The 25,007-nt window shown below is 41.9% G+C and overlaps 1 long non-coding RNA gene across 1 annotated transcript in view; it reads left to right on the top strand.

Annotated features, from left to right (window-relative positions):
* The window catches only part of LOC138489570 (uncharacterized), a 42,202-nt gene extending 19,543 nt beyond the window's left edge, over positions 1-22,659 (top strand). The window contains exons 2-3 of the long non-coding RNA XR_011274813.1: positions 13,940-14,221; positions 19,598-22,659. This is a non-coding gene — a long non-coding RNA (uncharacterized lncRNA). The remainder of the gene's footprint in view (positions 1-13,939; positions 14,222-19,597) is intronic.
* The last annotated feature ends 2,348 nt before the right edge of the window (positions 22,660-25,007 follow it).

Raw genomic sequence — 25,007 nt, 5'->3', positions numbered from 1 at the left:
ACTTCCCATTTGCATGTGCAAGCTTCCCTTGGTCTCATCTGGAATGTATCCCATCTCTCCCCTCTCCCGCTCCCTTTGCCAAGTCTGGTCACTCGAACTGCCTGAAGCCTCTGCCAAGCTCATCGATCTCTCCCAAGTTGGTCTGCCAAAGCGGCATCAATTCCACACCAAACGCCTCTTGATCTCATGCCAACCAGATGTCTCTCTCTCATCGAACTCCCTACTTCAATTTCAGGCTTCCAGTTATATTGTCAATTCATGTCACACTTTCTCCATAGTTACATGTCTCTCTCTGAGCTAAGATGCCTCTCTGTCTCTGTCAGCGTTCTATATCTGAGCCAGTGCCTAAATGTCTGTGTTGCATGTACTTTACTTTGCAATCACAACGTGTTCTGGTCAATCACTGTGTGTTCTTTGTCAATGTGACTTTTCGGCCTATTTTATATCATGGCCTTCTGTCTGAGAAGCATCCTACTATCTATTCATATTTCTCCATTCACTATCCATAAAATCCCTCTCTCCTCAGAGAACAGACCATCTCTCCTCTCCATGCAAAAGCACTCCCTGCTGCCTGGCCCCCACCTTCTCTGTCTCTGCTGTCTGCGAACACAAGGCCTCCAAGATGCTGATAAGCCAGGCCGTCTCATTCGTTTCTCGGATAAAGTTACGACCTTCCTGCCAAGAAACTGTTTACATTCCTTTCTTCATACTAACTCATAACAACTTCGCACTCTGCGGCGCTTCTGTGCTCATCTCATTCAGACTGGCTTTATAATGCCATAGGCCTCATTCTTCCTACAGTGCTTACTCTCTCATTCACACAAACCCAAGCATTACATAATGCAAACTCATTGCATATTCTAAGTGCACACTCAATACATAACATATCTCTACATGTGTCTCTACAAATATAACATGTGCTAGGAATGGCACTTCAAATATAACAGGCCTCATTCTATTTCAATTTGCAAATGCATACAAAGTGGCAAAATAAGGTGGATAGTCTAATAATGCTACTTCATGTACTAATCAGAATGAATGATGGATAACTAATGGATAACTAATCCCTAAATAGGTAATAATGGGTAATGATTCCATAACAATGAGTAATGATTCCATAATGATGATAACAGCCCACGCTTCTCCATACTTTCAGGTTCTACAATCTCTCCTATTATCATTATATAATCATTAGTAACTATTTGTCAAAAATATGTCTCTATATGCATGCTAAATCAGGCAAAATTGCAAAGGGAAAAAAACATTCTATTTCATAATGCAACAAACCCTTAAACAATGCAAGCATTTCACTCTATCAGTGCCGAGCTAAAAATTCAAATGCATAGCTGCAAAATGTCAAAATTCAGAATAGCATATTCAATTTTCTATTAGCAAAAAGTTAAAAGTCAAAAGTGTGAAAGTGTCTACAAGCAGATTATTCAAAAACCGAAAAAATGCAAATCATAGAATCAATGCAAATGTACTGTGGATTCAGGTGTTTTCAATTTCAATGTGTCAAGCACAAAATGGCAATATCACTTTCACAGGTGTCAAAGCTCGTTTCAGATGTATACATTTCCAGTCTATACATGTCAGTGTATTGGTCATACAGGCCGATTCAGTTACATTCCAGTCCAAGTTATTTCCAGGTTCTCACTGCATCTCAGTCTGTGATCAAATCAGTTGTATTCCAATCAGTATTCCAAGTCAGTACAAATCCAGTTCTAATGCAAATCTCAGCCAAGGAATGTCAACAAAGCATGTCAACGAAGCAAGTGTTCACAAATGGGTCACAAATGTGTCACAACGAGCATATGAACGTTCAACAAACATGTGTATGTGCATCAAAGCATAGCCCAAAGAAAAAAGTAGTTTTCCAGCTGCAAATGAACAAAGTGTGTGTCCTGCAAACTGACAATTTCAGTGGCAGATTCAAGAGCCTCACTGCTGCAAGCTCTTCCTTCATTGATGCCAATCAGTTCAGATTCTCAAGCATTTTCCTCTCTTTCACTTTCTCCAAAGCGTTCCCTAGTCTATCCTCTTTTGATAAAGATGTAGTCGGCACAGAGTCTTGTGTGTCTTGGAAGGAGACACTGTGTTTTTCGTTTCTGGTTCCGGAGTCCTACCTCTAGCTTGCTGCCAGGAGGCGGAGCTACAATGTTTTAAAAACTCAGTACACCCGCAGAGCGGTGCAGAGTCGGCACAGAGTCTTGTGTGCCTTGGAAGGAGACACTGTGCTTTTTGTTTCTGGTTCCGAGTCCTACCTCTAGCTTGCTGCCAGGAGGCAGAGCTACAACGTTTTAAAAACTCAGTACACCCACGGAGCGGCGCAGAGTCGGCACAGAGTCTTGTGTGTCTTTGGGGCCTTTGGTGTCCCGGCCCTTCGCTGTGTGAATTCTGAAGGTGCGTCATCACTTTTTACTTTTGCTTTGCTTTTCCATCTCTCCGCCTGCATACTGAGCAAGCGCGGACCTTCCGCTTAGCTGGATGGGAGTGAGTAATGCTTTGGAACCGCCGCAGACCCGGTCTGGCCTGCGACGCGGGGAAGGCACTTTCATCAAACCTGCGGTAAGGAGGAAAACCTCTACACCTTTAATAAGTGAGGATGTAATTAACTTAATGAATCAAATCGCCTCCACTGTTTCAACGGATAGAACTATTGGCGACACACAAATTGCCTCAAAAACACATTTGTTACCTAGCAGTGATTCCGTGAGTTGCAGACAGGATTGCTTGCAGGAGTGCGGCAAAAATGATGGGCCTTGTGAGATCATTGAGCGTGATGAATGTAGCAAGCATGGTGAGCATGAGCGTGACCAAAATGAGTTCGGCAAGGATGTGCCTAACAGGATAACCAATGAAAGTGACAATGATTGCTTCATTGCTGAAACCAATTTAGAAATTAACACAACTGAAAAAAACACATCGCTAAATATTAATAGTACTGCATCTGAAACAGGTGCCGGTATTATTGACTGAGAACAAAATTGCTTGATTCCAAGAATTCAAAAATACAAATACTATTCATGCTCAGATTTTCCAATTGACGGTCACATAGGTGCTGACCAGCTAGTACCGCCTACCACCTTGCCCAAATTACGCGACCTTGCAGCAAAAACTGTGCAACTGATAAATGGAGGAGAAAAATTGCTTACCTTAATGCATCTTGGCGAGTTGACATGTGTGAATCAAATTGAAACAGATCCTAGATTAGATTACACACCTGGGAAACCTGTGATGGAAACGAGTGACAATAAACAGCCCCAATCTGGTGGCTCTAATATAACGGATCTGCAATTACCTACATGTGACAAAGGTCAACCTAACATTGAAAGAAGAGACTCAATTAGTGTAGCAGATAAACTGCTAAAAGATCTACTAAAAATGAATTTCGACTTCAATAAACGGAATGATAGCAAATCAAGGAACTCCTCTATTTTGAATAAAGGGAGCTCCTGGATACGACTGTTATCTCATGATGATGGATACACAAACAACTTTGGATATGGGAGAGATGTCTCAGCAGATATTAGCTCTGACAAACAACAAACAAATAAAATAATAAACAGCCCCGCACGTAAAAGGAAAAGAAGTGAATCCAGTATTTCTGGCGAAATCGCCTGCTCACAGATAAGAAATTCTAAGTAACAATATATACTGCATTAACCAATAAGATTCACTGTGCGTGAAAGCAAAAGTCAACTGCACAGTCAAAACGGAAGTGAAATTTCCACATCTACTAAGGACGAAAAAAATACCTCACTCTCAACATCGTCCTCCTCCACCCCTGACAGTGATGACTCATCCTTAATGGAAAGACCGTTTCCAAAAATAAGACGTGCGCGCTGGAATAAAAAGAGATCCTATCTACAAAAAAAAGCTAAAACATCAAAACTAGACACTCCGGATTTACAAACAATACTCATGTCCACCTTGAACATAGCTCTCTCTCCCTACCTCAAATTATATGAACAAATGGATGGCAATATCAAAGAGCTAACAACGCTAATAGCATTACTAAACACTAAAGTCTCAAATATGGAACTGGAGCAGCAAAGTAATCATGGTAATTTGAGACAGGAAAAAGCTCAAAATGCTAACTATTTGAAACTAATATTAGACTCCAATCAAAACTCACGTGAGGATAAACAACTAATAGTTGAAGTTGCTTGTGAAGCTCTAAAATTATTTAACAAACCTCCTTCGCCTGCTACAAAAGATGTTGCCAAGATCAGCGACAACTTAGATTGTTGTCGTAGTACTTCTACTTTGAGGAAAAACATTTTGCCGATTATTGATCAAAATATTGGACATGGAACTATCGGAAAAGAACGGATTATGATAGATTATTTGCCCTTGAGTAAAACCAAGGAGACCGCAACTGCACTTACACAGAAAGACAAGAATACAACTTGGCAGAGATGTCTGCCACTTTCAGAGGAATCTTTCTCTGCACCTAGGGCTGAGCGTGAGATCCTATTAGATGGCTTACAAGAGAAAGGTTTGGACATAACTGAAAATGATAAGATAGACTTATCTAATGAGGGTATCTGTTCTGCAAAACCAAAAACTACTGAAAACAGAGTTCCTGAAAGTGCGGAGATGCTTCATGATGAGGAAGTAATTGAAATAATTGAATTAAAAGATACTCAAAAAGACTGTGAAGATCAGATCAAAAATAGTGCAAATGAAAATCCAAATCAAACCCCCAGTACAAAAAAAAAGTCAAATGAAGGAGCAAATAAAATGGCAAAGGACATTACAACTAAGATTGTGGATATGCAGAAAAAACCTGTTGAAGCACAGAAAGGTCTGTTTGATATATTCGCAAAAAATAGCTCAAAACCTGTGTCTAAAGGAGTGCAGCAAAAAAAGAAACCAAAAAACCAACGGAATGGAAAAATAACAAATGGCGCACGGCCATTTCTGAGAAATCTGAAATCAGTTACTGTGAATGAATCAGCAAATAATTGCGGCACATTGCAAAATAATTCCAACGGATGTTCAAACAAAGAAAAACAAACTAAAACTTCACCAAAGGTTTCAGAAAATCAAGACAAAGCACTTACGTGCTGTCCTGCTGGCTGATCAAGACTCGGTAACGGAGCCCGATGCTAGTGATATTGAGACATTAATGAACCTCTCTACTTATGAAGATCCTCAAGAACTCAACCAAACAGGAGGCGATACGAGAAAGGTGGAATCTAATTTGGCAGAGAGTAAGAATATTATCGGGCCCATTGACCTTAAAAAGAAAAACGATGAACATTCAACTGAACGTCTTTGTGAATGCGTGACCGAACCAAACAATTCCATCTCTGTCTCACATGATTCAATAGAGAGTCCTTTCAAAACGCTACATGAAAAAAGGAAAAAAAATAATACTAATGATACAAAACCAAGCCGAACCAAATACAATAGGCAATATGGCTTCTAATTGGAAACCTATTGATGTATTAAAAAAAACATTAGAAGATGCTAAACTGTCAAGTACAAAATCATCCACGACCAATAACATGCCTTCTGACCATAACTTCCATAAAGAGAAAAAAGAGCTCTCTAGAATACAAGAGAAGAGTAACAACACAAATGGTGAGAAAAGTAATGCCAATAAAATAAAGGGAAAATATTGCCTAAGTCTTGAAAGAATTCTAAATATCCATGATAGACTCATAATGAACAGGAAGAATGTGCTAGGTTTGTTTCATCATGTTCCTGTGCTACGTACCATTGAGTCCAGTGATATTCAAGCTGTTGAATTCAAGGATGATACTGCATTAGATAAAGTGTTCCTATATGTAAATTCCAGATTAGTGTGCAAAACCTTATTACAAGGTGCCGCAGCTTTACTACCTTGTGGTTTTGACATTGTTGAAGTCGACACCGCTATTACGACCAAAAAGGCAAACAATATGGCTTCTTCGAATGTCTGCCAATTAACAGAGTGTATGAACGAAACTCAATCAAACTCACAAATGATGGCCAATGAGGCCTGGAAATCAGACTATAAACAACTCAATATACTTCGACAGGAACAATCTGGCTACCAAAAAACAAAACAATCTGATCAAATTAGAATTACTGTAAAGAACACTCGCCAAATCTCACAAACAAATGGAAAAGAAGAAAGATAGGCTCCTAATAGTGAATGGAATTGGCTGGCAGCAACCTTAGCAAATAATAACCGAAGCTAATGTCTAACCAACCTAAAAAATGACTGCTTAACTATTGGATCATGGAATACAAGAGGTTTTTCTCATCTCTTTAATCTAAAATAAAAATGGATTAGTGAGATAGACCTGATATGTCTGCAAGAAACTTGGCTTGACATCTGCCTGATTGCAGTGAACTATGAAATAGCGTTTAATCCTGCTATTAAAGGGATTAAAGGTCGACCAAATGCAGGTCTTCTCACTCTTGTAAAAAAAACATCTGGTTGTATAATAAAGGAGTTTCATAATATTTCCCCATATATCCAAGTTGTTACCATTACAAGAAATGACACTGAAGATAATGCTTTTGCATTTCTTTTTATCATAAACTTGTATTGGCACCATAGTAAGGCGGGTACTCTGTCTTTTGTTGACCAAATAATGGACATCATCGATGATCTGCTGATTGAAGACAGTAGTGCCCATCTGTTTTTATGCAGAGATTTGAACCTAGATCTTATAGAGGAAAGTAAGAACGAACCTTTAAGGAAACAAAATTTGAAGCAAAAATGGTCTGAAGAACTAACGTTAAGAAGAATTTTCAGGCTGAATGGAAATATCGAAGGTGATATACCTGCCAAATCGACCTGGCAAAGGAACAAACAAAAATCCATATTGGACTACATCTTTGTTTCTGAAAATTTAGCATTGGGGATTGTAAAAATGGAAGTTCAATAAGCACAAGTTAGCGACCATAATATGGTAATAGCACATTTTGAATTACCGAAGCGCTTGCATACAACAACATGGAAGTGGATTATAATATCTAATGTTAGTGGTAAAAGAGTAAAACTTAACTCTCAACAAGTTAATATTCTGAAAAATGAATATGAGCAATACATCGACTTTTTGGGTGTAGATTACACCCCTTTATTAGAACAATATAAGATCACGAAAAATCAAAATGACATTATGGCGTACAAGCATCCGCATATCTATAATCCGGAAATTGCAACAAGAAAAAGAGAAATGCGTAGCGCCCTGCGCTTATTAAAATCTGATAATAAAGTGGATCACATTAAGATTAAAAAAATATCAAGCAAAACTATAAGAACTGGCTGATTGCACATCGCACAATAACCGAACAACATGATGCAGAAAAAATACTGAGTTGCTTGAAGAAAAAAAATTCTTCAGATTTTTGGTCAATCATAAACAATTAATCCGGCACACAGTTGGCTTCTAACAAAAATATGGTCACTGAAAAGAAATGGATTGAACATTTTTCGACCCTGTATTCTAAAAAGGGCAACATCTCAGATCCATCGTTGCCGGCCCTTTTACAATGGGATATACAGTTCGATCAGGATGATATTCTGGCAGACACAAAGAAACTCTCGAACTCTCGCGCCCCTGGTCCAGACGGCATAACTAATGCCATGTTAAAATCTGATCCTGAAACATGGGCTGAGTTTTGTAAAGTCTTGTTCGACAAAATTTCCACCGAAGTTGCAACTCCGCCGTCGTGGAAAAAAGCCATTGTTGTTCCTATCTTTAAAAAGGGCAATCGATCTAATCCGATGGACTATAGGCCTATTGCCCTGTTGGATGTTATAAGTAAGATTTATACTACACAACTACAACACAAACTGATGGAATGGTTAATTCTAACCAAACTTATTGATGTTAGGCAAAGTGGGTTCGTAAAGGGTGTTGGCTGCTGTCTAAATCTCATACTACTTAATTTAATGAAAATGGATACGGTCATGAACAAATCTAAAGTGTACCTAGCATTTGCCGACCAGTCTCATGCTTTTGATAGCATAGACAGGGAAATTTTCTGGACAAAACTAAAGACCTGGAATTGTCCAGATAGCCTTCTATATGCTATCAAGGAGCTGCACACTGATACGACAATCTGCATTTGTTTAGATGCCAGTGGTACTTTGTCTGAACCCATCTACACTCACTGCGGGGTTAAACAAGGGTTTCCTCTTGCAGCAATAATTTTTAACACCTTCATCTCCGACATCGGTGAGACACTTAGGAAAGCAAGAGGCTTTGATCCTAAAATAATAGACTCTGCATTAAATGGGATTCTATATGCAGATGATCTAGTATTGATGGATCTTACACCCGTTGGATTACAACGAAAACTTCACATGTTGGAACAATATGTTCAAACCAACGGACTATATATAAATGTCAGTAAGTCTGTTGCCTTAACATTACAGAATCTCACCAAAAGTACATCCAAGAAATTTAATTGGTATCTCGATGGTAAACCACTGCAACAAGTGATCCAGATTAAATATCTGGGTATGTGGCTGAAGTACAACAAAAATGATCATGTCTGGATGGAGAAAACAAAAACTAAATGTCGTCAACTAAGCGCTCAAGCTGCAGCATTAGACAAAAAATATGGCAAATTTTCATTGGTTCCGACTTTAAAATTCTATAAACAAAAAGCGGTTCCGGCTTTAATTTATGGCGCAGAAACTGCCTTCGGCTGCACCGCTAGCCTGTGGGATAGCCTAGAAAACATCTTTTGGGGCAGAATTTTGAAAGTTGCGAGAGGTATACCAGCAGTAGCAATAAAGTACGAATTAGGGTTAATCTCTATAAATGCAAAGGTTACATGGAACACTATCAATCTTTCGCAAGATAATTCTGCCAAATGGTGCACCACAGCTGAAAATTCTACATGATCTGACTGATAAACAATCAAACTCGGTCTTTTCAGCTTGGATAGACCAATGTCACCAAATCTTAATAGATTTAAATAGTGATGTAATCACTCTTAAGGAAAACCCTGATGCTGTAAAGAAGAAGCTGTGGGAAACCGACTGGATCAGTACTTGCTCAAACAGAAGGAAATACTCACTCTTAAAGAATGTTCCATTTGAGGGAAAAACCTATAATTCAACCTACAAGTATCTTGAAAAATGTCTGGACAAACATAAAAGAATCTTGCTAATGAAATTTAGGCTAAATCAATTCAAGATCAAAGAAGTCATAATGATATGGACCAAATATCAGAATCTGAATCCTAAATGTAGATTCTGTAATTACTTGGAAGAAAACATCAAACATCTGATCCTCAATTGTAAAGCCTTCTCCACGATAAGGATGACATTGTTTGAGTCAATCGTGGTAAACACATCTCATCATACCATGGAGGAATGGTGGGAAGAATGCTTTGTAGATGCAATCAATAAACTAACATATGCTCTCACATTTCTCCTTAAGAACATCGAGGAAGAGCTAACTAAATCGTAAGATTTATGGATCTAAAATATGGACTCGCAATTAGAGACTGTCGTGCTGAATTCAAGGTTTATCTGAACTTTCCTCTGATCATCTTAAAATGTATAAACTGTTCTTAACTTGTTTGATGTTTTCTACATTGCTAAATGCGTCAAATTTCTCTTTTTTTATTTTCTTCTTTCTTTTAATTCAATGTATAATATGTAATCAAAAATCTTTTAAAGGTTTAATTAAACCAATAAAAAAATTAATAAAAGATGTATCATTCACGTGGCAATCATTCAGAGTGTTGCAAAACAATGCAGATGGCAATTCTCCAGTGGCAATTCCATGCACAGTGGCCATTCACATAAGCCAAACTCCAGCTTCAAATTCTCTTCTTCCTTGACAGGTCATGCTGTTGCCATGCCATGCCAGTATTCCAGTTCATGCCATGCCAGCCCCTGCTCTTCAAATAAGGGACCAGCCAACGTTGGATGCAAGTGCAGATTTCAAAGCACCATGGTGTCAGATCAATGCTCTCTCTCTTTCACTCAAGAGACAAAGCTTCACTGCTTTTCAAACATGGTTAGCACCAGGAATTCAAATGCTTTCAGAGCGCGTCTTCCTGCTCATTCACATTTCTTTCTTTCTCCTCAGGCCCAAACTTGTGTCTGGTTCTGGTTCACAAGGTAAGGCATTCCAAACGGATTCTCTTCTCGCTGCAGGTTACAAAACAGCTCACAAACAAATTTCTTTCTTTTGCTGAACATCTTTCACTGCTCTTTCTCTCTCTTGGCACAGAATGCTGCAAGGTGTCGGTTTCAAGTCAGTCACGATCTTCACTTTTCATGGCTTAGTTGTCATGCCAGGAATTCAGGTAGCAAGCAGGTTTTCTGGGTACCTTCTCAGAGCACAACCATAGACAAAGCCACACCCTAAGGCCTCAAATCAGTCAGTCGGCATTCCCCAGAAGTGCTGCTGTAAAGCATAGCAAAAGTCAGATGGTGTCACATCACAAGGTGACAAAAGCCAGTCTCTTTTCGGAGCTGCTTCAAAACAGCCATGCAAAGTCACATAGTTTCATCCATCAAGGTCTGGTCAATCTGGTTTGGTCAGTCTTTCATTCTGGCCATGCTGCTTTCAGTCATCATGCTGCTGCCAATCATGGTCTGGTCAATTCATGCGATGCAATCTGGTCAGTCATCAAGGTGATCTGCAAGGTGTATCACGGTCTGCAAATCTCGGTCTGGTCAAGGTGTCTCTCCAGATGTCATGCAAAGAAAACAAAAGTGCAAGTATCAGTCTTCCATCAGATTCAGATGTATTCAAAGCCAAACACAACACAGCATTCTCTCTATGTACTGCTGCACATAGCTAGTTCTAAACTCCCCATGTCTCTCAAAAGACATCAATGCTAGTTTCTCTCAGTGTCTCAGTTCTAGTGTCATCTGTCTATCAGTGCATCTGTCTAACCATGCCTCATGATGCATTTCTCTATTCCTGTCTTTTTCAAAACAGGCCAGGACAGCCCATTTCACATAGTCCAAAAATTGCAACTTCAAAAATTGCACATCCAAAAATTTCGCAACTGCATTCCTCTCATTCAATTGCACTCCATGACCTGCATTGCTTTCTGTGTCATTTCCATGTCTTCTAGCCACACACGCCCCTTACAACATGATTTTATTACAAAGCTGAATCACTTCATGTTGATAAAACAAATCGATTTCATTAAAATAGACACTGCCTCCCAAATGTGCAATGCAATTCAGATTCAAACAACATTCCTTATTTCCACTGCTTACTCATTCTTCAAATAAACAGTCTGCTAGTCCCACGCAATGTTTCTGTCTAATGTCAACTATCCTTCTCTCCATGCACTCATTCAAACTCAAAAAATTCAAGGAATCCTTTATCTCAGAACATCCAACTTTCACATGATTCACTCTATTCACGTTCTCCTTCAATGCTATCCAGGTTTCCATGTCAATAGACAAAATATTTTTTTCACTCGATAACATAGGCAAAATACAGTTGTTATGACTCCTGCCAAAAATGCCATTACAAATGCCATTTCTATTCAAATCAAAGATTTTGACCATCTCTGTCCTTTTCACAAACATAGTTTGCAAATGCTTCACATAACTGCCTCCATGCAAAGGTGTCTCCAATGATACAGTTTCATAATGCAAATCTTCATAGGCAAACCCTCTATCCATCTGGGTCACATTATTTCTGTCATTATTCTGAGGTAACTCTTTCTCCCCACGAACAATATTAATTTCTCTAGGAACTCTGTTCCCACCCATCACTGCTGTTGGCAAAGATTTCAATGGATAATTCAAATTCAAAGCTGCCTGCACATCTTCCCAGTCTTCAATTATATGTTTGAGACGATATATTATTGCCCGCAAGTCACTAATATATGGTGTCATATCTGTTCTTGCTACTTCACTCTTCACTTTCAATATGGTTGGTGCCGGTGATACTACCCAGGCATCAAGCATATTTCTAAGCCAATTTCTCATTGCTTTCAAATCATTAAAAAATGAGCTCATTCTGCAGTTTTAATTATTCACCCTCGGGATTTCTCTCCAAACAAACCTCACGACACTCAAGTGAGTTTCAAAAAACAAGTTCTTCTCTTAACATGCAGATACAGTCGTCGACTTGCCAAAAATGTCAATCAAAAACAAACGTCAGATTTCCACAAAAAGTGTCAATCTCCCAGTCTCCTCAGCCTCCCAGTCTCCGCGGAGTTCCAAACAAACAAAATACCACAAGCGTCTTCAAGAAAAAACTGTTTCTCTAGCTCGGCCAAATAAATGTACATTCATTCCTCCAAAGAAATTGCCAGTCAATTCTGGATTCAAAGTCAGTCAGACAATTGCATTCCCCTTCCTACGGTGAACAACATTGTGGACGAAGCATGCTCTAATTCATAACATCCCCAAAACAGACAAAACCTGAAACATAAAATATCTATTCTCACAAACTAACAAAAAACACAGCTGCACACGATGTTCAAACTTCTACTTCAGCAAATCGATAAGTGGATCAAAGCCAGCTGCAAAACTCTGCAGACTAAACCCTCTGTTCCATGTTATCAGTCAGCATTAATGAAGTTCCTATTCAGGCGCCATTTGTGAGACTGTGCTGCAAATCTGCCTATGTACCATTGGCCTACCCCTAGTGGGCGACCATGTATCAATCTTAGACAAAGTCCTAGGGTGTGTGGATCACTATGCCCCCGCTGCTTTTATATCTCAGGGCCTTTGTGCACTGTATTACTCCTAGATTACTATGCTATTGACACACAAACATAACCTATTACCATAACCATAAGAATAGACACAAAACAAAATTACATGCACACCAAACACTAAGAAATGGCACAAGAAATACTCAAATGAAAACACACAAGTCAGTTACCAATTATAATACAATGGAATACATTTATTTATGCACAGCAAGGCATGATGCAAACAATACTATAATGCAAATGCAAATCTCGAATTTGCACCTTTTATACTTTTGGTGCAAATCTACCATGCAGTGTAATGACTGTAAGCCTTACAAGCTACTAATGCAAGCCTGTAATTAGCTGGATCTATCATGTCTTATGCAATACACATATGGCAAGTGTCAGCATTCAGCATTCCTCTCCAATCCACACCATTCCTCACTCTCTCTCTCCAAGACAATCCCTGTCTATTTCCCTTTCCCCAAACCCAAAGTGTTAAACGGGATATCATATCGTGCCTCCTTTATTGTATATATTGGCCTAAGCCAAGTCGCTCTGTGAAGAAAACCGCGTAGCAAAGTTCCGATCTTAGATCGACTTAGCCGCCATTTAAGGTCGGTCCGCCATTTTGATTTCAACTCCAAAGTAATTCTGTGTTCTAAAATGGTGGACATTGTTTCCCGCTTGTAACTGAGCCGTCCTGACCTTTGTACATAAGTTAATATCTAAACTGTCCGTTGGCCGAATGTTGGGGTCAAGTAAAGAGACCTTGTCCCATGCCTGACCTGTAGACAGAGGATTACCTGCGCCAACAAGTCCGATCCACGGACATACATCAACTACTATGCTGTCTAAATACTGAACGTGGACACTTGTTGAACTACATTGTATAGGACGTGTGTTAAGACTTACTGTTAAATCCGAGAATACACTGTTGCCATTGTGACTTGTTGTTGTACAAACTAAAGATAATCCACATGCATATAGTTGGACAAACTAGAAGTGAACTCAACATGAACTCTAGACCGAGTATCATTGACCTGTAGGGGGATGGACATTATGATCAGAAATGTATAAAAAGTGTAAATGTTTAGATGTCCGGTACCTTTCACTTCTCACACCAAAAGGGCTGGTATTCGCTGTGATGTACTGAGGGCCAGATAGCTATCTGATACTTTGTTTCTTTGTAAACTGTACAGTTATAGAATAATGATCTGTGAATATTTATAAGCCCGTGTTTGGTGTATTTTCTTTTGGAGTACTCAGCCTCAATATTTGCTTTTTGCTTTTACAGATGGCACCCGAATAGGGACCCCCTAGATTGATGCCATCATGAAGGTTGACGCGGCTATCGGACCGGGATCGGACGGTGACAAAGGGGGCCCCTTTCTTGGATGAGAAGCGACACCTCAGCAGCACTGCACAACCTGATCCATGGACAGTGAGCCCACGGTCCGAGTCGGCATCTTGACGAGGGTCCATATATCGAGGCGGGCAGATTTGCCGAAATCACCAACCACGTGGGACCTTAGTTAGAACTTTGAAATACAATCGGACCTCCTTAGGATTTGATCAGGTGAGTTGTGACCCAATTCTTAAGAATCCTGATAATTTGTTTTGGCGCATTGCACTCGCGAGTACAATTATTGACCAGGTAACACCAGTATTCTGATATGCCTGGGAAATTGTCAGCCTGCTTCAGGGCATTATTCCGCAGTAATAGACAATCTTTGGAATTTGGCCGACCGACGCCAATGGAGGGGTCGCCGGCGTGTACTATGTACTGTAAGCACAGCATTGGTAGTATAGTTTTTAATGATATTTGGCACAGACAAACTAGACATGCTTCCGAAATTCAGTGGCCAATCAATGGTAGTTTTGAAATTCCTCGTATTGAATACTTAGAATCCATATTATTAAAGAAAAAGTCTAGACCTGCAGCATTCGATGTATTACAGAATTGGAAGAAATAAGCTATGCAGCAGCTTAAGATTAGAAAAAAGCATGAATGAATGCCTGGGGCCACTGCGCCACCTCCGTATGTTCGTCTTCCTGCTGTTATTCCTCCTCCTGTAGCTCCTCCTGCTCCTCCTATTGCTGATCTTAATGCTCCTCTTCCTCCGGTTGTTGTTCCTCCTCTTGTCGTTACTCCTCTACCTGCTCCTCTACCTGTGCCTGCTGTTACGGGTCCGGTGGGTTTGCCTGCTGCACCAATGATCGCACCTCTGTTTCCGAATGTACAGAATTTGCCTACTCTCCCTCTTCCAAGTGGTTCTACATCGCTTGTAGTAGATCGGGGAGTGGGATCGAGGGTTGTAACTCGTAATACTGTGTCTTCAGAGAGAAAGCATGAATTAACTGCATGTGCCAGACATTGTATGGAGAGGGGTGAACAAGCTGATGTTTTTGCCACACTTTCGAACTTAGACAATTTTCCTGAGAAAAACGTTTTTATTGAAGGATTAGGAATTCATGTGTAATGTGGAACAGGCTAAATGATATAGATCTCCCACATTTTCTAGCGATACTGTGGAGACAGTACAAGAACATGTCGAGAGGGTTTTTGGGTATAGAAGGGAGTTGGAAAGGTTAAGGAATGAAGATGTAGATGGTGACAGTTTGGACGCTATATTTGTACAGAAATGGTTCTTTCCTTGTCGTAAGTCGATAAATGAGGAAACACACAAATTTGTACAAAAGATGCGATTAGGTGGATCTCAGACACGTCGATAACCCCCGTTGAAGTATATGACACGTATAGTCAGTATACGCCAGAAATGCAGAGGAAAGTGATACAGGTAATGGTAGAGTACCTACAGGATGAATGCGTAAAAAGAAAGATTTGTTGTCCCGCAGAATTATTGAGTATTTATAAGAGGGCTTTTTTGTTTGACACTTCTTCGACTACTTTAGCACTCGATCTAGCTCTGTTGCTTAATAAACGTTTGGAGTTGCCTATTTCTCAGTTGCCTATGAGAGAGGTTCCTCCGACATTTGTCCCAAAAGTTGTGATTCCCGCTAATCTTGCAACGGGTGCAGCTGCTCAAGACATTCCTGCACACTATGTGTCGCAGTACGTTCACCTCCCGTTTTCGAGATGGGAAGTGAACACCATAAAACAATCTATTCCCGATATTAGGAAGAATCAGACAGGGTTCTATAAAGAAATAGAGTCTGTTTTGCAATCATCAGTATTTACCTTAAGGGATATTGATGTGTTATTTCCCGTACTCCTGCCTATTGACTTGTGGAAACAGATTAGGACTGTAGATGATGTACCAGGGTTAGGAGATCCATGGGATAACATGGTTAGACTCAATAGAGAAAGGCCAGCTGGTGAGAGACCACCACAGGTAATACTAACTTTGCCTGATAGAATAGTCACAAAATTGAAAGCTATAATTCCTGAAAGAAGGATTATTTGGGACAAGCTTACTGCCTGTGTCCAAGGAAAGTCTGAGGGTGCTACTGAGTTCTTTAATCGGTTCGAACAAGTATTTTCAGATTTCAGTGGGAAAGACTTAAGCACAGAGTCTGGGAAACAACTATTCGTGGACAAATTTGTGCGTGGATTGCTGCCTGACATCCAGTCACAGATTATGTCCTCCGAGAGCACTTGGCAAGCAAAGTCTCAGTCGGATTGCCCAAAGCAGGGTTTGGATCCAACACCTATTCCCGTTAATCAGAAAGGTCCCTAGGTTGAGATGATAGTGGGAAATAGGAAGCATCTATTCTTGATAGATACAGGGGCACAGAAATGTTCCATTGACCATTCATGGGCTCCAAACATTCCACTGTCAGGGAAAACCAAGGTTTCTGTAGGGTTTTCTGGCACACCAGTTGCCTGTCCGGTTTCTTCAATGGTACTTATTACTTTGGGTCCCTTTACGGACCACTGTCCATTCCTTTTGACTACGAATTGCGGAGAGAATTTATTGGGGTTGAATCTGTTGAAGGAATTAAATGCGGTAATTCATTGTTCTTCTGATGGAGTGCGTTTGACGATTTCACCACAGCAACTTTCTGTCTCTCAGTTCTTGACCAGACCTTTGCCGCCGGAATTCAATGATGTTCCGGAGTGTTTGTGGGCAATTGACGACAATGATGTCGGTGTTTTGCAAATTGAGCCCGTTAAGATTATTTTGAAACATGGAGTGAAGTTGCCACGTATTCCCCAGTATAAGATCTCGTTGATGGTGAGCAAGCTTTGAAATGCATCGTCTCCAATTTTGTGCACCGTGGGGTGATTGAGGAAATTGCAGGTAGTTTGTGCAGTAGTCCGATTTTGCCCATATACAAAAAAGGCGATAATGCAAATCCCTTCCGTTTCATTATTGATCTACGTGCCATCAATAAGATTGTTGCTCCACAATTTCCCATTGTGCCTGATGTGACAATATTAACCGTGATTCCGGCTTCAGCTACTCACTTTAGTGTGGTGGATCTAAAGAACGCCTTCTTTAGTATCCCTATACATAAAGACAGTAGATACTTGTTCGCGTTCACCTTAGGGGGACGCTCGTTTACTTTCACCCATGCACGGCAAGGTTACACAGAGAGTCCTAGCATTTACAGTAGGGCTTTGAAAGAGCAGCTTGACACACTTGAGTTGCCCACTACTTGTCCACTGCTTCAATATGTCGACGACCTACTCTTAGCCGCTGACTCAGAGAGCGTTTGTAAGCAGGGTACCGTGTTGTTGCTTATCCACCTTGCACAGCATGGACACAAAGCTTTGCTTAATAAATGTCAATATTGTCGACAGAAGGTCGCCTATTTAGGCTATCTCCTGTCAAAGGAGGGAAGAAGGTTGACGCCTGAACGGATAAAAATAATTTCTAGCATGTCTGTCCCAAATACACAGAAGGAAGTTAGAGCCTTGGTAGGAATGGCTTCTTACTGTAGGCAGTGGATCCAGAACTTCTCCTTAGTGATTAAACCAATGTTGGCTTTGACGAAATGGGCATTTCTTCACCATTGCCGTGGAACTAGGAACACCAGCAAGCATTTGATTTACTCAAGACTGCATTGTGCTCGGCACCAGTTTTGTGCACACCAAACTATGAAAAGGCCTTCGTGTTGTATGTGCATGAATGTGATGGATGTGCTTTGGCTGTATTAACGCAGGAACATGGAGGGAAGAATAGGCTATGCAGCTACTTTTCTTCCGCCCTTGATCCTGTAGCATGCGCTTTGCCAAGATGTTTGAGAGCTGTCGCTGCTGCTGCTGCGTCCGTAAAACAGAGCGAGGAATGGTCCTAGGCCATGCTTTAACCCTGATGGTACCTCACTCTGTAGATGTTCTATCAAACAGAACACAAACGCAACACCTCACCTCTGCACGATTAACGATTAACGAGATACAAATTGATCTTGTTTGCACTGCACATCCAAATAAAGAGGTGTTGTGTCCTTAATCTGGCTGAACTTTTACCTTTCCCGCAAGGTACTGCTTGCAGTGACGAAGAGTCACATGACTGCCTTCACACTACAGAGCAAGAGCCCAAAGGCAGAATCGATCTAAGAGACATTCCTTTGAACAATCCACAAGGAGACCTGTTTTACGATGGCTCCTGTTTCAAACTCCCGGATGGTACATCCACAGCTGCTTATGCAATCACCACATTGAGCACGGTCGTGGAGACCAAAAGAATCGTGCATAACTCCGCGCAGGCCGCAGAGATTATAGCATTGACCCGAGCTTGTGAACTTTCCGAAGGGCTTACCGTAAACATATATACTGACAGTCAGTATGCCTTTAGGGTGGTTCACAATTTCGGCAGACTTTGGGCAGAGAGAGGGTTCTTGACCTCACATGCCACTAAAATCCAGCATGGCTACTTGATAGTACGGTTACTCTCAGCGCTTGCACTCCCTATTCAGCTAGCAATTATAAAATGCGCAGCACATCAGAAGATTGTAGATAATGTAGGAAAAGGGAACGCTTTCCCTGAGCCAAATAGCCAAACATACTGCCACTGATCTCCCTTCAGAAATGTATACTTCAAGGGAAGCCACAAATGCCTGTACTTTGGATGAGGGTATTGAATCTGTAAGGAATATTCAAGCCGATGCCACGTTAAAGGAATCTAAGAAATGGGCTGAGAGTTTGGCGAAATTGGATGATGACGGGTGTTGGGTGGACAAAGTTGAAGGGAAATGGTTACCGCCTGACGCGTATATTATGATGATGGTTGTTATGGCTCATGGTCCTACCCTTTTTTTTGCACGTAAAGTCACCTAAATGTTGCAAAATGTGTGGGTAAATGATGAAATCCCTAAAGTAGCTGAGAGCTTCATTCAAGGGTGTATGATTTGTCTGCAACATAATGTGGGAAAGGGCACATCGACTCCTATGGGTAGTTTTGGTCCACCTTCTGTCCCCTTTGAAGTAATCCATTTCAACTTCATTGAAATGGCGCATTGTAATAACTTCAAATATGTACTAGTTGTTATCTGTGCCTTTAGCAAATGGGTCGAAGCTTTTCCCGTCAAAGATGCCACCGCTATGACCACGGTGAAGACCATGCAGAAGGAATATTTTCATAGATTTGGTCTGCCGAGAGTCATCTGGTCGGACAATGGTCCACATTTTATCGCTGCTGTAATTCTGCAGATATGCGCGGTATCACAGATCGATAAACGGTTCCATTCGGCCAGACACGCACAGAGTTCTGGATTAGTAGAAAGACACAACGGCATCAAGAACAAGCTCGCTAAAACGTGTGCCCCCACCAAGTTGAAATGGCTGGACGCCTTACAGATCATGTTATTATCCATGAGGACGACCCCTCAAACTAAGACTGGGCTCTCTCCCTTTGAGGTGGTCATGGGTAGGCCAGCTAACATTTGGAACATACCAAAGCCCCGTTCTTTACGTGAAGTCAAAAATGTACTTCTTTCCGATTACTGTGGCCAGTTAACTAAAAATCTGTATTTGATTTATCACCAGGTGCGGGAGGCTTTACCTGTTAAGTACGTGGGCCCCGGTCACAGAATAAGGCTGGGAGACTGGGTCCTCACAAAGTCGTTTGAGCGATCTTCTTGCCTCGCACCTCATTGGCGGGGCCCCTATCAGGTCCTTCTAGTCACACAGACCGCCGTGAGAGAGGAGGGAAGGCGGCATTGGATCCACGCGTCTCACATCAAGAGGATTCCTCACCCATTGCCACATGCTACAGAAGATACAGAACCCCTCGTTAATGCTGTAACCAACGATCACAAAGCAGCAACCAGCATCAAGAGTGCGTCAGAGACTCTCCCTGAGCCTGTGGGGCCAGGGGAAACAGCCACTTCATCTCCCCACTCTCCAACAGTTCCATTTTCAAAAATTGCTCTGAATCTTGTGCCCGATCTCGCTTTGCACTCGTCGCTTTCATCAGGGAGTGACGACACATTGTTCACAGATCATTCAGTACCAGGGATCACAAGGTATGATCTGTGTCCGAGGAAGTAGACTTACTGCACGGTTCGGCTGTGCTATCAAACAAGAATCAGCAAAGGGCTTGCCTTTTTGGCCTGATCATTTGTGCATAAGGGGAATCTGTTGGCTAGGGTTTGTGAAAGGACTAAGAAGACGCGCGGTCTGGAGATCGCCAGCAAATAACTTTGGTGCAAATCGTTTGAAGAACAATGTCTGCAACTGCTCCCACTAGTACAGAACTGATAAGAGTCTGTTTGACCAGCCGCGTAAATGAACAAGTGAATGTGTGGGCCCCGAAAACGTATTGTTGTATCGTGATAATGTTAACTGGTTTTACAATAGTCGCTGCCTTAGGTTTCTGGTATCTAGAAGAAGTACATCCGCTTGAAAATGTGTTACCCACTGAAAATGTACCCACTTTTTCTACTCCTTTCGTTCATCTGCACACTCTATCTCCTAGAGACTCTCAGCACAGACAGAGTTACCACAACAACACTCTATTACTCATTATGAATGCTATACATGCCATCTTTAACAAGTCCAATTGTTGGGTCTGTTCGCATTTACCACAACACGGGGATAAGGGGCTGGGTTGGTATATTCATCCCTTACCTTTGACAACTGCCTGCTATGCTTCTCTACGAGCACTATTCTTTGGCCGATGGAACGATAGCGTCTCAGGGAACTTTGATGGGACTAACTTGAATGATTTTGAAAAACGTGTTCTAACGCCCTGGGATGGTTACTATTTGCGAATAGGAGCAAGCCTAATGCTGCTTCTATTAGGCCTTCTGACAGACTGTCCCGTCCTTTTCAATCTTTGATCTCTTTCAAGATGGCTCCTATAGGCAATAGGGATGCCACACCACTGTCTTACACTGTTAACCAAAGCCCCGATTCACTTTCTTTCTGCATACAGAGGAATGGTACTCAGTCAATGGGTGATTTCAAAGGTTGCGCTAACGTTGCGAATTTGACTAGTGAGGACAGACCTTTGTATGTAGGCGAACCTGTTTACTTTGTTTGCGGTAATGTAGCATTTCCAAGGTTGCCCAGGGATTGGCAGGGAACCTGTTATTTAGGGATTCTGTTACCTGGGGTATTCAATGCTAGCACTATAGAAGTTTCAAAGGCTTGTCCACGGCGGGACGAGAATGGGGATACTTCAGCACACATTTTGGGCGATGTAGCTAAATCCGTTGTGCCATTTTGGGGACAAATGCTGAACTCTGAAGATATCAGGAGACTAGCGAGAGTACTGGAGAGGACCATCAACCGGACCACTGACATACTCTATAATATGACTTTAGAACAAAAAGCAATAAGGTTAGTGGCACTTCAGAACCGGATAGCATTAGATGTCACCCTGGCAGAGCTTGTTGGGGTATGTAAATTAGTGGGGTCCGCTTGCTGTGTTTTCGTGCCAGGTTCCTCCCCAACGATTTTCAGAGCAATACAATATCTGCACGTCCTTAGTTCAGAAGTGCATGTTCCCGAGGGAAACTGGGATCTTAGCGCTTGGTTCTGGGACTTCTTGCGATTTTGGGGATGGAAGCTACTTTCGGTCTTGCTGATTATTTTAGGTATTTTGTTGTTTCTTTGATGTTGTATACAATGTTTTCCTGGTATGTGTTCGAAGTTAGGAGTATGTTGTGCACAAGCGATGGGTACATTAGGACACAAGGTATACGCCCCAGAGAAAATATCCAATGAATTTGTGCTGAATGAAATCTCAGTATCTGACCTCATGGCAATTGATATCTCTGATAGTGATTCAGGATGTATGGACATTGAGACGTGGAGTTACACGTAAAGTGACTAGAAGTAGTTTAGCGCTGGGCTTAGGCCAAAATGAGGGTTTGTTAAACAGGATATCATATCGTGCCTCCTTTACTGTATATATTGGCCTAAGACCAGTCGCTCTGCGAAGAAAACCGCGTAGCAAAGTTCCGATCTTAGATCGACTTAGCTGCCGTTTAAGGTCTGTCCGCCATTTTGATTTCCACTTGAAAGTAATTCTGCGTTCTAAAATGGTGGACAGTTTTTCCTGCTTGTAACTGAGCCATCCTGACCTTTGTACATAATTTAATATTTAAACTGTCAGTTGGCCGAATGTTGGGGTCCAGTAAAGAGACCTTGTCCCATGCCTGACTTGTAGACAGAGGATTACCTGCGCCAACAAGTCCGATCCGCGGACATACATCAACTACAATGCTGTCAAAATACTGAACGTGGACCCTTGTTGAACTACATTGTATAGGACGTGTGTTAAGAGTTACTGTTAAATCTGAGAATACACTGTTGCCATTGTGACTTGTTGTTGTACAAACTGAAGATAATCCACATGCATATAGTTGGACAAACTAGAAGTGAACTCGGCACGAACCCTAGACCGAGTATCATTAACCTGTAGGGGGGCTGGACATTATGATCAGAAATGTATAAAAAGTGTAAATGTTTAGACGTCCAGTACCTCTCACTTCTCACACCGAAAGGGCTGGTATTCACTGTGATGTACTGAGGGCCAGAAAGCTATCTGTTACTTTGTTTCTTTGTAAACTGTACAGTTATAGAATAAAGATCTGTGAATCTTTATAAGCCCATGTTTGGTGTATTTCCTTTTGGGGTACTCAGCCTTGATATTTCCTTTTGCTTTTACAAAAGCTCTGTGTGAGTGTCTGTCCTAATCAATCAGTTTAGACCATAAACCATACTTCCCATTTACATGTGCAAGCTTCCCTTGGTCTCATCTGAATGTGTCCCATCTCTCCCCTCTCCAGCTCCCTTTGCCAGGTCTGGTCACTCGAACTGCCTCAAGCCTCTGCCAAGCTCATCGATCTCTCCCCAGCTGGTCTGCCAAGGCTGCATCAATTCCACACCAAATGCCTCTCGATCTCATGCCAACCAGACATCTTTCTCTCATCAAACTCAAACTCCCTACTTCAATTTCAGACTTCCAGTTAGAGTGTCAATTCACGTCACACTTTCTCCATGGTTACATGTCTCTCTCTAAGCTAAGATGCATCTCTATCTCGGTCAGTGTTCTATATCCGAGCCAGTGCCTAAATGTTTGTGTTGCATGTACTTTACTTTGCAATCACTCCATGTTCTGGTAAATCACTGTGTGTTCTTTGTCAATGTGACATTTCAGCCTATCTTAAATCATGGCCTTCTGTCTGCGAAGCATCCTAACATCTATTCATATTTCTCCATTCACTATCCATGAAATCCCTCTCTCCTCAGAGAACAGACCATCTCTCCTCTCTATGCAAAAGCACACCTTGCTGCCTGGCCCCCACCTTCTCTGTCTCTGCTGTCTGCGAACACAAGGCCTCCAAGATGCTGATAAGCCAGGCCGTCTCATTCGTATCTCGGTAAAGGTGCCGGAGCCATTAACCCCTTACCGCCCCATTACGAGGTCCGCTCGCGGGACCCGATTAGGACGCCTGGTTTTACCAGACGTCCTTAGCGGGTCCCGCGAGCGGCCCTGCATGCTAACAACGGGCCTGTCATTAACAAGCCCGTTGTTAGCATGCTCCCCATTCCCATTGAGCCCTATGGGGGCTCAAATGAGAATATGGATGGACCGGGTCCGGGTTCCCTGAATGGGGACCTTTAACGGCGCCGTTAACCCCTTACCGCTCTCCTCGTAATGAGGCCCATCATGTTTAAAACGCTAGTATTCACCCACAAATGTATCTCAAAGACTGCCCCCACCTACCTGTCCAGGAAAATCTCCAAGGCACAATCCAACATCCACCAGACCTGCCCGAGCTGCCTACTCACATTTACTTGACATTCCTAGATACAGACGCCAGAAAGCAGGTGGAAGCAGCTTCACGGTGATCGCGGTCAAACTCTGGAACTTTGGTTAGTGCCGGAGCCATTAACCCCTTACCGCCCCATTACGAGGTCCGCTCGCGGGACCCGATTAGGACGCCTGGTTTTTACCAGATGTCCTTAGCGGGTCCCGCGAGCGGCCCAGCATGCTAACAACGGGCCTGTCATTAACAAGCCCCCTATGGGGGCTCAAATGAGAATATGGATGGACCGGGTCCGGGTTCCCTGAATGGGGAAATACCGGGCCCTCCAAGGTCAGAATGGCCCGGTATTTCCCTATTCAGGGAACCCGGACCCGAGTTTGGGGGTAGCCATGCCCTTATTAAGGGCATGGCTACCTCCAAACTCGTAATGAGGCCCAAAGTGTTCTTGGACTGGGAGCAAATGGATGTTTCATCTGGCTGTGGAAATGTGGTCTTTTATAGAGATGTTTAGGGCTGTTTTTACAGTGTTATTTTGAATGACCAGGAGTTTTTTTTATGCTGATGACATTGGTACCTGCGAAGAGGGAGTTGCAATAGTCGATCCTTGATAGTATGAGGTCTCGAGCAAGTGTGATGCAGCTGTTCGTATATAGGAATGGCCTGCAGGCATTAATCAGTTTTGCAGTGCGAGCTGCTGCTGATGCGATAGCGTTTACCTGTCTAGTTAGTGATTACGTGGCGTCTCAGTATACACCCTAGGTCTTTACCTCTTTGGTAACGGTGATTGCATTCCCGTCAATGGAAAAGGCTTTGTTGAAGCTGTTCGCCTGGCCACACTGCCAGAGATCCCTGCGTGACCCACTCAGGTCTGGGAAGCAGTGAAAGAGATTCTAGCTGCACTTACTGCAAACCCTTCACCTGGCTGCAGTTTATGCCCAGCACCTTGACCTCCACCATCAATTTCACCTCATTGCCATGTGTTTCTATTTAGTGGGACTCAACCTTTCACTCTTTTGATAAGCATTCGATGCAAGTATCCACAAAGACCATTTCCTTATAAATAAAGAAGTGCACTGTGGAAAATATATTTTGTGCATGTGGACCTAACCCCTCCACAACTGTGTTCTTTTTTTAAAAAATAAAGACATATGAGAATAAATATTATTTATTTCTAT

The sequence above is a fragment of the Ambystoma mexicanum genome, chromosome 9 (assembly GCF_040938575.1).
Source record: "Ambystoma mexicanum isolate Mex_15411 chromosome 9, UKY_AmexF1_1, whole genome shotgun sequence".
Taxonomy (NCBI): domain Eukaryota; kingdom Metazoa; phylum Chordata; class Amphibia; order Caudata; family Ambystomatidae; genus Ambystoma; species Ambystoma mexicanum.
This window is presented reverse-complemented; position numbering and strand designations above follow the sequence as displayed.